Source organism: Hipposideros armiger, unplaced genomic scaffold, assembly GCF_001890085.2.
Source record: "Hipposideros armiger isolate ML-2016 unplaced genomic scaffold, ASM189008v1 scaffold_279, whole genome shotgun sequence".
NCBI lineage: Eukaryota > Metazoa > Chordata > Mammalia > Chiroptera > Hipposideridae > Hipposideros > Hipposideros armiger.
Window position 1 is genome coordinate 1,700,247 of NW_017731629.1, and position 11,767 is coordinate 1,712,013.

Genomic DNA, 11,767 nt, shown 5'->3' on the forward strand with positions numbered 1-11,767 from the left:
CATATATTTTAATATAAATTATATGTATCTCCTTGATGTTTGGCATGGCAATGTGAATTGCTTTGGCTAATGAAGTATGGGCAGAAGTGACATGGGCCACTAGAAAGGAGCATTTATTTGCCAGAGTTTGATCTGCCTCTCTTGCTTGTCCCCTGCGATGTTGAGCTTGGAAACATGTGTTGACATGGGAGTAGGTATCTCATGTACCTGACCTTGGCAGGAAAGGCTGCTGCCTTGGAAACCCAGCTACGCTTGCGGTAGATTTTGTTGAGCATGAAAGAAACCACTGCTGAGACTTGGATGTCATTTTTCAGTGTAGTATAACCTACCCAAAGCTGGCTGATATTTGCATTACTTTGTAGCTGGCACTGTGCCAATTGTTGAGGCTACAGAGAGGAATAAAGCACCTTTGGTGCCCTCCAAGTGGCAGGCAGTGAGGAACACGGTGGAAGAAAAGCGTTCTCACCAGGGCAATGAAAAAGCAGCTGCAGAAGGAGTGAAGGTGCAGCTTTGGAAACAGGCTTTGGCTCGCACGTTTTCTTATGTGGCCTTTGGAGCCCTCCACAATTAGGTCTTCTCACTTTGCTGTCTCTCCATTTGAGTTCCTGGGCTCCATTCAACAAATATGCATTGAGTGTCAGGTACTGTGCCAAAAGCTAATGCAGCAGTAAATGAAACAGACAATCCCTGTCCTCATGGGATTAACAGTTTAGTGGGAAAGGATGTTAAATAATTAATTTACAACTGGAGTGAGTGTTCTGCACATCAGGGGTCCTAACCCAGATTCACCCAGGAAATGAGCAGCAGATGTGGAGGGGACCTGTTTCAGTCATTGGATACAGCTTGTTTAAATGTCCTTCTGTGAGAGGAGGCCTGCTCGAGACCTTGGAGGCGATCTGTAGTGCACAGCAGAGGAGGGAGACAAAGGAAGCGAGAGGCAGGAGGAGAGTCTGTAGAGGCCGCTGGGCATGGGCCAGGCACTGAAGCCTTGGCAGCCTAAGGGGTGTGGATCTTGATCTTAAAGACAAGGGGAAGCAATCTAAAGCCATCTTCTTAGAGAGTCATAGCCTCAGATTTTCACTGTTGAGATCACTTTAGCCACCGGGGTCAGGATAGAGTTGAAAGGGGTAAATGTAAATACAGTTGACCCTTGAACAACCTGGGTTTGAACTGCATGGGGAGTCAAAAATTATACGCAGATTTTCGACTGCATGAGGGGTTGGCTCCCCTCACCTTTGCATTGTTCAAGGGTCAACTGTACAGATAGAAATATAAGGAAACCTCTGTAACTGGAAGATAAAGAGCAGGCAGCGACTTGAAACGATGGCTTGGAAGGGGGCTGAAAAGAAGTGGGCAGCTACAAAATATATTTTCACAGCAAAATTCAGTTTAACATGTGATTATGGTTAATATGAGCGGTGAAGGAGAGAGAAGATCCAAGGATAATTCCAGCTATCTGAACAGGTAAAGGGACAGGAGTGCCATTTCTGACCAAGAAAGGCAAGTCTAGGTGGGTGTAGAGGAGGGAATTCAATTTGAGGCGTGAAAAATCTGAAATAATCAAGTGCACTCATCTCTCTTAGGATAACATTGGGTTGTCGGAAAAGTCATGACGTATTTTTTTCTATGGTTTTCGTTGCAAAAATGCATCATGACTTTTCTGACAACCCAATACATGTCTGTGTACTTTGTGTTTGCATCCTTGTCTGTTTTTCCGTTTGATTGTTCAAGCTCTGAGAGCAGAATCCATATCTGATTTACCTCGTGCTCCCATCTCTTTCCACCAAGCATGGGGGAATGAGCAATGCATCAAGCAAGCACAAGGATACTGCCCCACGGAGCAAAGGAGCAAATCTGGTTCTTTGAGCCCAGGTTGGGAGAAGCTGTTCACCTTGCCTCCACTCTTGGTTTCCTGGTCCCTACATCACTGTGGTTTCTTTCTAAGTTATTTCCCCATTCGGTTCATTTGATGTGACCACAAAAGAAGTGGTTGTTCATTTTTCAACCACCTGAACTATTCGTGCTTCTTTGATTTGCTGGGTTGCACGGAAACAAGCACTAGAAAAAAAGTCTGTCTTCTTGGTAGATTTCTGATACATCCTGTTTCTACCAGCTGGTAGTACCTGGAGTCTTTCTGATAGCAGCTTTAGCAGATACACCCTATGCCTCTTTTAAGACCTTCGAGGTAAAGAGAAGAAACAGCTAGTTCAAAATTGGTACATCGATCATTATCCGTGCACTATAATTCATGGACAGCAGAATGGACTGATGTCCCTTTAAAAGTACATGTGCACCGAAGGATGACTTAAATATCACCATTAGTACAGTATCCTTCAGCTTAAGGCTTTGGTTTCTGCTAAAAGATAGTCTTCTCCACTGCTCTCCCCTTTCTTCTCTCAAAAATGCGGGGATGGCGCCTCAAGCTGTTTGCATTCATTTACACTTGAGTTCAAATGAGATTTAGAATCTTTCAGGAGAACAGCGTTGCCTTAGGAAAACCATCTGGTGTTCTCGTGAGGGTCTGGGGACCTTCTAATCTGCCTTGCACTCGGTGGCTTTGGGAAGATGAATTCTCTGCAGAACTCCAGTTTCTTATTTGTGAATGTGCGATTCTAATTCCCACCCTGCATAGGTGGTTGCTCCCCAACAATCTTTAATAGAGCGTTGTAGAGTGTCTGTCCAAATCACCACTTCCCCCTTTTTCGAAGAAATGTTCTCCCATTTTTTTCCCCAGCCAAGAAGTGAGTCCCAAGTAGCTGTGTGTCATCTAAGCGAGGACCCACCAGCCAAAGTTGAGCAGGCAGGGGAACCCCATAGCTCAGCTGGACCAATTACATTCTCCCTTCCAGAATGTTAGCATTGTGATTTAAAGGTGACAGCTCATCGGTGCCAGTGGGCTGCAGCCACCTGGGAGCCATGGGGTGTCTCTATGCTTTTCGAGTCAACTGAAGAGTCCTAAAATCTAAATTGCGGAGAGAGAGGATGGAGGAGATGTGCCAAAAGAGCAAGAACTGGAGAGCAGTGCCTGGGTTCCTGCGAGCATTTCAGATCTTTATTCCAGGCTTTTCCTAATGTTTAGCAGTGACGTTTCCAGCGTTGGGTTTTCTCAGGTATTCTTTCATCTTTATAATAATTTCCCCATTTGCCTAAGCTAACACAGGGTGATTTCTATCCCTTGAAAGCAAAATGTCCCTATCAGGTTAGTGCACTGGTGTGCGGAGACACTAGGCCTGGGGGAAAGGATGCCTCGTCCTGTGGGAAGGATTAGGCAGAAAAATAGCCAATGGGGAAGTCTGTTCACCACTACTGGGTTTCCATCCACTGGTTTAGCTGAGGTCCCTGATTATCTCCAAACATTCCAATCCAATGGACATTTCTTCCTCTGACGTTTTTCAGCATTTTGCAACTTTCAGTGTCTTAATGAACCTTTTCTTTTTTTTTCCTGTAATACCATTTTTACTTATTTTATGCTTTAATATTTTTGTACAGATTCGTTGAGTTATAATTAGTACACAATAAATGTCACATATTTAAAATATACAAATTCAGGATTTTGATACATGTATACACCTAAGAAACTATCACATAGTCCAGACAATGAATACACCCATTACTACTGAAAGTTTCCTGGCGCTCCTTTGCCATCTCTCTCTCTTCCACCTCATCCCAAATTCCCTGACAACCACAGACCGGCTTCCTGTCACTACAGAGCAGTGTGCGTTTTTTAGAATTTCATATAGATCATATGATAGGTGCTCTTTTTAGAAAACAGTCCTTCAATAAGTATTTGAGCACTTAGGCCCTGAGGATACAGCCAAGAATACAACAGACACGGTTCTTGCCATCACAGCGGTTCAGTCTACCAAGAAAGGCAGATACTGAGTAAATAATTACAATTAAGCCCGTTGTGTGTTTTCATGAGAAGAGAAGTAGCAAAGGAGATATATATCAGGAGGCTGTAACTCTGGGCTTATGAGAAATTTGAAGATGTAATAGGAGTAAGACCAGTAAAAGGCACAGGGGTGGGAGTGGGTTCCAGGCAGAGGGAACAGAGTGTGAAAAGCTTCAGAGGAAGGAGAAAAGATGGCATCTGTAAGGAACAGAAAGAAGGGCAGTATGGCTGGAGACCCCCAGAGGAGGAGAGGAAAGAGAGGAGTATGGAGAAGTGATTGAGTCCTGATTGTCCTCATGGCTTAGGTTCCCTTTCCTCCTCAGTTCTGACTCATTCAAACTTTCCAACAGTAATTTGCCTTCTGACCTTCCTTTGACAAGACATTTTAGCCATTATGGTTGAGGCAAAGAAGAATTAAAATTGGAGAAGGAATTGGATGACCCAGAGTCACACAGCTAGCTGGAATCAAGGTATGGTTATAAGTCAGTTCTCCAAACTTGAAGTCCAACACTTCTGCACACCCAGATGATGGGACAGAATGTCAGTTACCCAGGGCTTTTGAGCGCGATGCCATAGGCAGCGCCAGCATCAGAGTAGAAATCAAGATTCAAGACAAGTGGATGTGTCAACTGTCAAAGACACAGGGTTGAAAGAAGTTGTTTCACTGACATGTAGACAGCCCCATGCAACTGAGCACTTGATCACCCCGTGGCAGTAAAGCCTGTTTATGCCATCCCTTGCATTTCCCTTCAATTTAATGAAGTAATTAATGCTATAAAAAGCTAGGAAAATATAAATGTAAGAAAGCATGTTGCATAATTAATAATATATGCATATGCATGGCAGTGTGTTTCTTTCTGGCATACATATGCATATGTTATTAATTAAAACATAATTACTGTATTTTACCGCCAGGGTATTGATATAAGTCACACTGCCTATATGTCAGCTCCCAACCTGACTCTGGGCTATATGACATTGATCACACAGAGGACCAACAGGGACCAGGGGGCAAAGCGCTGGAGTAGAGAACTGGGGTACTGACTGGCTTATAGATTCAGCCCTGTACTAACCCACTGTGTGACTTCAGTCATGTTCCTCTGGGTTCGGTTTCCCCACCTGTCAAGTTGGGGGTTGGACTGCATTGGTAGTTTACATAAATAAAGGCAGCACATCTCGTTACTCAAGCAAAATCTTAAGTGGAAACTGATGTATAAAGCATAGAAGTAGAATCTCAATTTCGGGCATGGGCTTTTCTCTGGTTCAGTGCTTTCTTACTCAGTGCCGTTTCCATGTCCCTCAAGGATCTATATATTAATTTGAAAATACTGGGCTAGATAATTGGAAAAGTCCCTTGCAGTACTCCCCCCGCCCCACACTTTCAGGAATATTAGATACAGAGGGTCACATCAGGTCACATAATGTGATGGGGAAACTGGATGGGGAGTTGAGAGAGCTGAGTCCCCATGGGCTCTGTGCCCAATTAGCATGGTGACCTTACACCAGGGCCCTCCTCAGCTTGCATGGCTTGTACCTCCTATCTGTCAAGAAAGGAAGAAATCTTTGTCCCCTCTTATCATATAGAGATATTACATTAGATAGTATATATCAAAGTGCTCTGAATGTCAACTGTACAGTGAAAAGACAAAACACTCTTTGCTTAAGGGTTAAGGATGTAAGCTCTGAACCCAATTGCTCTGCCACTTACTATGTGACCTTGAATAAGTTACTTAACTTTTCTGTGTGGCAGTTCCCTCACCTGTGAAGTGGGCATCATAATATCATCTATGTATATGTTGTTGGGCTAATATATATATTATATTTAAAAGCAGTGTCTGTGTGTAATAAACATCCATTATTATTGTTATTTTTAAATTTTATTTATTTATTTATTTAAAAAAAGATTTTATTGGGGAATTGGGGGAAGGGAACAGTGCTGGGGAATTGTGGAAAGGGGAACAGACAAGTTGCTGTCCTTTTGTTCTTCAGTCTAGTTGTGGAGGATGTTGCTTCACTTGCCCATGTTGGTATTATCATTACACTCTTCCCGCCTGAAGCAGATCAGTTGCCGGCTTCTGGACAGCCGCTCAGGGTGGCTCTTGGCAGCTCATACCAGCTGCTAGCTGCTCACACTGGCTGCCGGCCACACACGGTAGCTTATGGCAGCCCACTGCAGCAGGGGCTGCAGCCTACGCCATCGCCGGTGGCTCACGGCAGCCCAGCTCCAGGTCGAGCTGTTGTTCACCATCTTAGCTGTAGAGGGCAGTGTCACTGGCCCTCATGTTGGATCCAAACCAAGGCCCTGCTGCTCAGAGCTGGCGTCCCAAGCCAGCTCTTAACCAATGCACCACTTGCCCAGTCCCTATTGTTATTTTTTAAGTTATCATCAACATTGGTGGAAAGCATTGGGAGGCCTGGATTCTAACCTTGAGCCTACTGTTTCCTGAATGCAAGTCCTAATGAAATGAAGAGGGCACCTCAGAGAATTCTGTAGATCACATCAGAGCAGGGATCAAATGAAACATTGATATGAAAGTGATTTGAGAAATTAGCACAGCTTTGCCAATACCGAGTTTAGATGTGCCTTCCAAAGAGAAAGCTAAAGGAAGCAGCAGTATTGAACAGGGATCCTGACAGTTAGATGGAGACAGTAAGAGCTTTAATATGACATGGAAGTTTCCTATCATTGTTTTGGTTAAATCATGAAGAAAATAGGTGCTACATTTGAAAGTAAGATCTGCACAGGATTAGCAAAACGGAGATGGCAGATAAATCATTTACCATCCTGAGTCAACCACCCACCTCAGCCTGTAAAGTTGGGGAGACTGAGAAACAGAGAACAGAGACTGGGAGAGGGATTTTGGGAAAATGTTCGAGTTCTGTGAGGCTGTCTGCCAGGGGGAAGGCACAGGCAGGCGCCTGTCCCTCACCTGAACCTAGGAGAGGGGCTTTCAGGAGGCTACTGTCCTTCTTGAGGCCTGACAGATGGAGTGGCGGTAGGGGATATTGCAGTGGGCTGGTTATCGTTCCTGAGAAACTGACTGGCCGGCTCCTTAAACAGCAGAACCAAGGAGAAGATACAGACGTGGAGAGCAGACCGAGGTCCCAAAGAGAGGCTCTCAGGCAAAAGATCCCTGAACAATTCCAGTGGGCCAAACGTGAAAGACACTGAAATGGGGTCATCTCGGGCATTTCCAATGTGACCTCCTGAAGAGGTGAAAAGGTCTCAGCCAAAAGAGGCTGGAGGTGTCCTGCCCAATTCCCAGGGACTGAGCACGGAGTTGCAAATGAGGCAAAGTGGAGATGCACTAGCACTCTTCAAGGGAACTATAGATTCCAGATACCCATTAATAAAAGCTCTCTGAACACTGTCCCGCCTCCAACTGCCCAAAGAAGACAGTCACCTGTGAATGTCTCTCAAGCCGGGAAGTGCAATGTCAGCTTTCTATAGCATCGGTCAAGACAGAACTTCCTGCTGTATTCCACCCCGCACCCTCCATCCTGAAGAGTCAGAAATCTTGGTTATCAATATGGAAGATGAATGTATGCCCAAGGCGGGGGAAAAGATTAGAAGCTCTCCATGATCTATGCCCCATCCATCATTTGCAACTTTCTACCTATAAATGGTTTAAATTGTGTATAAGGAGAATTTTTCTTGTAAATTTGAAAATTTGACTATTCCATTGGACTAGCTGTTTCACTCTGGATTAAGACCGTGCATATTACCTTGGAAAAGCTATGAGACCATCATGGGCAGGGAGGAGCTAGCCCCCTTGTTCAAAGGGACAGAATGAGACAAAAATACAGTTGCTTGATGATAACATCTCGCAGATCATGCTTTTCAAATTAATGGTGACCAGATGCGCGATCATGCTTTTCAAATTAATGGTGACCAGATGATAAACTACATATTAGGAAAGTCAGATCTCCTGTCATCCAAATGGATAGAAAAATTTGTTGTTGATGTTTTAATCTGAGAAAAATGAAAAAAAAAATCAGGTTCAGCCCTTAAGCTGTGTAAATCATAAGGCTGAATCCAAAACGTCAAGGACTGAGAATGAATTGGTGAACTCAGGGTTATTCTGGGACAGGCCTGGCCTTGTATACAGGTGAAGTAGTTAGCTATCAAAATTATGTCATTTTAGAGGCATTGGAGGGTTCTAGCATATCCCCTACCTTTTGCTTAAAAATATACAGTGGGTGCCCAAAAAATGTATGCACATTTTAAGAAAGGAAAACACTGTATTAAAATTACACTGATGGTAACCACTTTGAGTACCTCTTGTAATTGCAGAAGTCAAATGTGACTTGTATTCACCTTTTGCTATAGGTATACATTGAGTATTATAATTTTAATATAGCCTTTTCCTTTCTTAGAATGTGTATACATTTTTTTTTTGGCATCCACTGTATATTCTTAGTATTTCATTTGAGGCTCACCGTTATTCCTTTTGTTTCTCTGAGACAATTAACTCCCCTCTGGGTAAGTCCTACTTTGTCATTCTAGGGTGCTGAGACCTGAAGGAGGTGGAGAGAGCCGTCAGGAATTTCGCAGTTCTAACCTGCCTCCCTTTCCCTCTCCTGCTGTAGTTAATTGGGCCTTGCACAGCTCAGTTTCAATATATAGAATATGATGTGTTATTGTCCATTTTAAAGAGCCAAGTGAGGTGAGTTTTTCAAGGTCACCATGAAGGTGGTGGCTGAGGGTAAAACCTGTCCACTGACTGACTCCTCACCTAAAGCTCTTTCTTCATTTAAGGTGACATCCCACTCAAAACCAAATTTCCAAAAGCTGACAAAATTGTCTACGATGCAACAATCTAGACTCCAACTATGCAACACAGCTTTAGGAATTTCTGTTTTTGTTATCTGTGTCTTTCTGTTTCATCATCAAAAGCTCCAGTGGCCTGGACCATAATCAGCAAGCCCTGATATCTGTGGTTCCATCAGTTGTCTGAACCCAGATGGTCCCCTCACCTGGATATTCTCCATAGGAATTCTATAGGGAAAGTCAATGACAAGTTGAGAAGACGGGGGGCCGGCCGAGTGGCACGTTGGTTAAGAGCTGGCTTGGGATGCCAGAGGACCCCGGTTCGGATCCCACATATGAGGGCCAGTGACACTGCCCTCTACAGCTGAGATGCTGAACAACAGCTCAACCTGGAGTTGGGCTGCCCTGATGGCTGGTGGGGTGCCACGGGCTACCGTGTGTAGCCAGCAGCCAGCGTGAGCGGCCAGCCAGAAGCCGGCGACTGATCTGCCTCGCCTGGGAAGAACGCAATGATGGTGCCAACTTAGGCCAGTGAAGCAAAGTCCTCCACAATTAGATTGAAGAACAAAAGGATAGCAACCTGTCTGTTCCCCTTACCCCAATTCCCCAATAAAAATCTTTAAAAAAAAATGTTGAGAAGATGGGCTGTGCATATCTAAACTACGATTTGTTGCTTGTGTTTAACTCCTATCATCGAAACCAAGCGGAGCAGAAAACAAACATGAAATGAGAAAGATAAAAGGATGTAGATTAAAAAGAGGGGGCTGGGGCAGGAGGAGCTTGGAGTGGTAGCAATTGCCACAATTCAAAATGGCTGGTGGAGGTATCATCTGCGCTGGTGGCAGCAGCGTTTCCCAGATTCCTTTGCAAGCCCACCAGAAAAACACACACGTGGGCCTCACCTGAAGGGACTGATCACAGGCTTTCTAATAATCAGAAGAGTCAAAGTTTTGAATGAGACTTGCTATTCAAAGAGAGGAAATATCAATTTTTATTCCTTGCAGCAGCTTGAGATCCCATTTTCCTTTATCATCGCTGTACTTAGAGGATGAACAAGCCATCTAACTGAACACAAACGGGCGCATTGCATATTGGGAGAGGCCCCTACCTGCTCCTGGTGCCCACCAGCTGTTGAAATCCAAAAGTGGTTCAAGTTTTGCTTGCGCTCCACAGATTCTCAAGCAGCTTTGTACCCTTAAACAAAGTAAACTTGGTTTTGTCAGTAGATTCTTGACTGTTCTTTCCTCCCTCCCCCCTTCCTTTCCTTCCTTCCTTCCTTTAGCTATTGAGCATTTACCTTTGCCAGGCACAATTCTAAGCACAGGGCACATACAAGAACAGATGAGACAAAGTTGCTGCCCTGTTGCCCACGTGGAGCTTACATTTTAGTTGCTTGGACTATTCACCTGTTTTACATTTAGTGAGCACATTTTATCTGCTAGGATTTATGTCAGGTGCTGGGAAAACTAAAATGAATGAGAACATGGACGCTACCATCTAGCGGTACCAAGGACTCAAGCAGACAAACGGCAGGGGCAGTGCGGGAGAATAGGAGAGAATAACTAACTCAGTGCTGTGCGGGAAAAGCACGTCTTAAAAGGACTTGGATTCAGCTTTATGTTTCACAGTTATTTATTTATAAATAGTTATTTATAGTTACTTATTTATAAAATGCTTAGGAGAGTATCTGGCAACATACAAGTCCTAGATAATGTGTTGTTATTCCTATTATTTTTAGCTAGGAATTGTATTAGGCACATAGTAAATAAGGAATACTGAACCTAGAGGTGGGTAAATCTATGAGGCAATTGAGATCAGAGAAATTAAGTAACTTCTCCAAGCTGGAAGCAGAATGCAAATCTCTAGACACCTAGTCTGGTTTCTCTCTGATACGATGCTGTTGCACACACTACGAGCTTAGCAGTGGAATTCATTGCCTAGGTCGCTATTTTTAAAAATGAATAATGAGTTTTTAACACGCTCTTTGTAGACAGGCCCAGAGAGCAAATGTGGCTGAATTCATCTTTTCTCAGCTGTATCAGACCTAGAAAATTCTCCTGGAGTAATGCTTGGGGAGAGAAAGTTCGGGGTTCTGTCACCATCTGCTCTAAGTAAATACCACCACTGGTCTTTATTTAGCAATCTGTCTTCCCAAGATCTCCATGCTTGGGTTTCGAGGAGGATGCAGGACACAGATGAGTCAGCCAAAGTCAAGTGGGGGAATAGCTAAAGAATAAAACCAAGGCCATCCACGGTCTCCGGCAAAACCAAAGATCCTACCGAGTACACTATGGCTTGGGTTTGGAAAAATCCCCGAGAACAGAATTCCTCAATCCCTACAGCAGAGAAATACAGTTTGGATATTTAAATCCAGGCATATGTTTCATAACCCTGTGTGCTATGTTTCCAAAGGCAAATATTGTTGAGCGAGTCATTCCGTCATGCTGGGCCGTGGGTGGCAGCCGGTTGAGGGGACTGGGAACAGAGCCAGGGTTGGGGAATACAGCACAGAGGAGACGTGGGTTGTCGGGAGAGTGATGGGGTCAAGCCAGGCAATTAAGTCACCAGTTTTATAAGGTGGAGCCACGTAGGAAGGCCAGAGCTAGTGCAAATACAAACCCACCAGAAATGAAGTTCAGTGGCTCAACAGTCAGGAAAGGAGGCTGGAAACGGCCACAGCAGGCAAAAGCTACAAATTACCAGCAGCAAGAACAGGGCCACAGCATGGAGACCGTTTCTGATCCAGTCACGTCTCTCTTCCGTCTCTTTTTGTCTCAGTGAGAGCCTGACCCAAAGCGCCTGGGATGCTACCTTTCAGCCGTCACCTGTTTAGGTGCCTGTGCAGGGGCAGGGAACGTACAGAACAGTGGCTGTGGCATATTGATGATATTCAGCCTCCATGAAAGACCTGCAAGGAGTGAGCTCTTAGTATGAAGTGGAAAGGGAACATTTGTTCATTCATTCAAATATTGATTCAGCACCTCCATGTGCCAAACACTGTGCCAAGTACAGGAGATGAAAGAGACAGACAAAAACAGCCATGGTCTGTGCCCTCATATAGCTTACAGACTTGCTGGGTAGAAGAGATATTAATCAAAGATTTA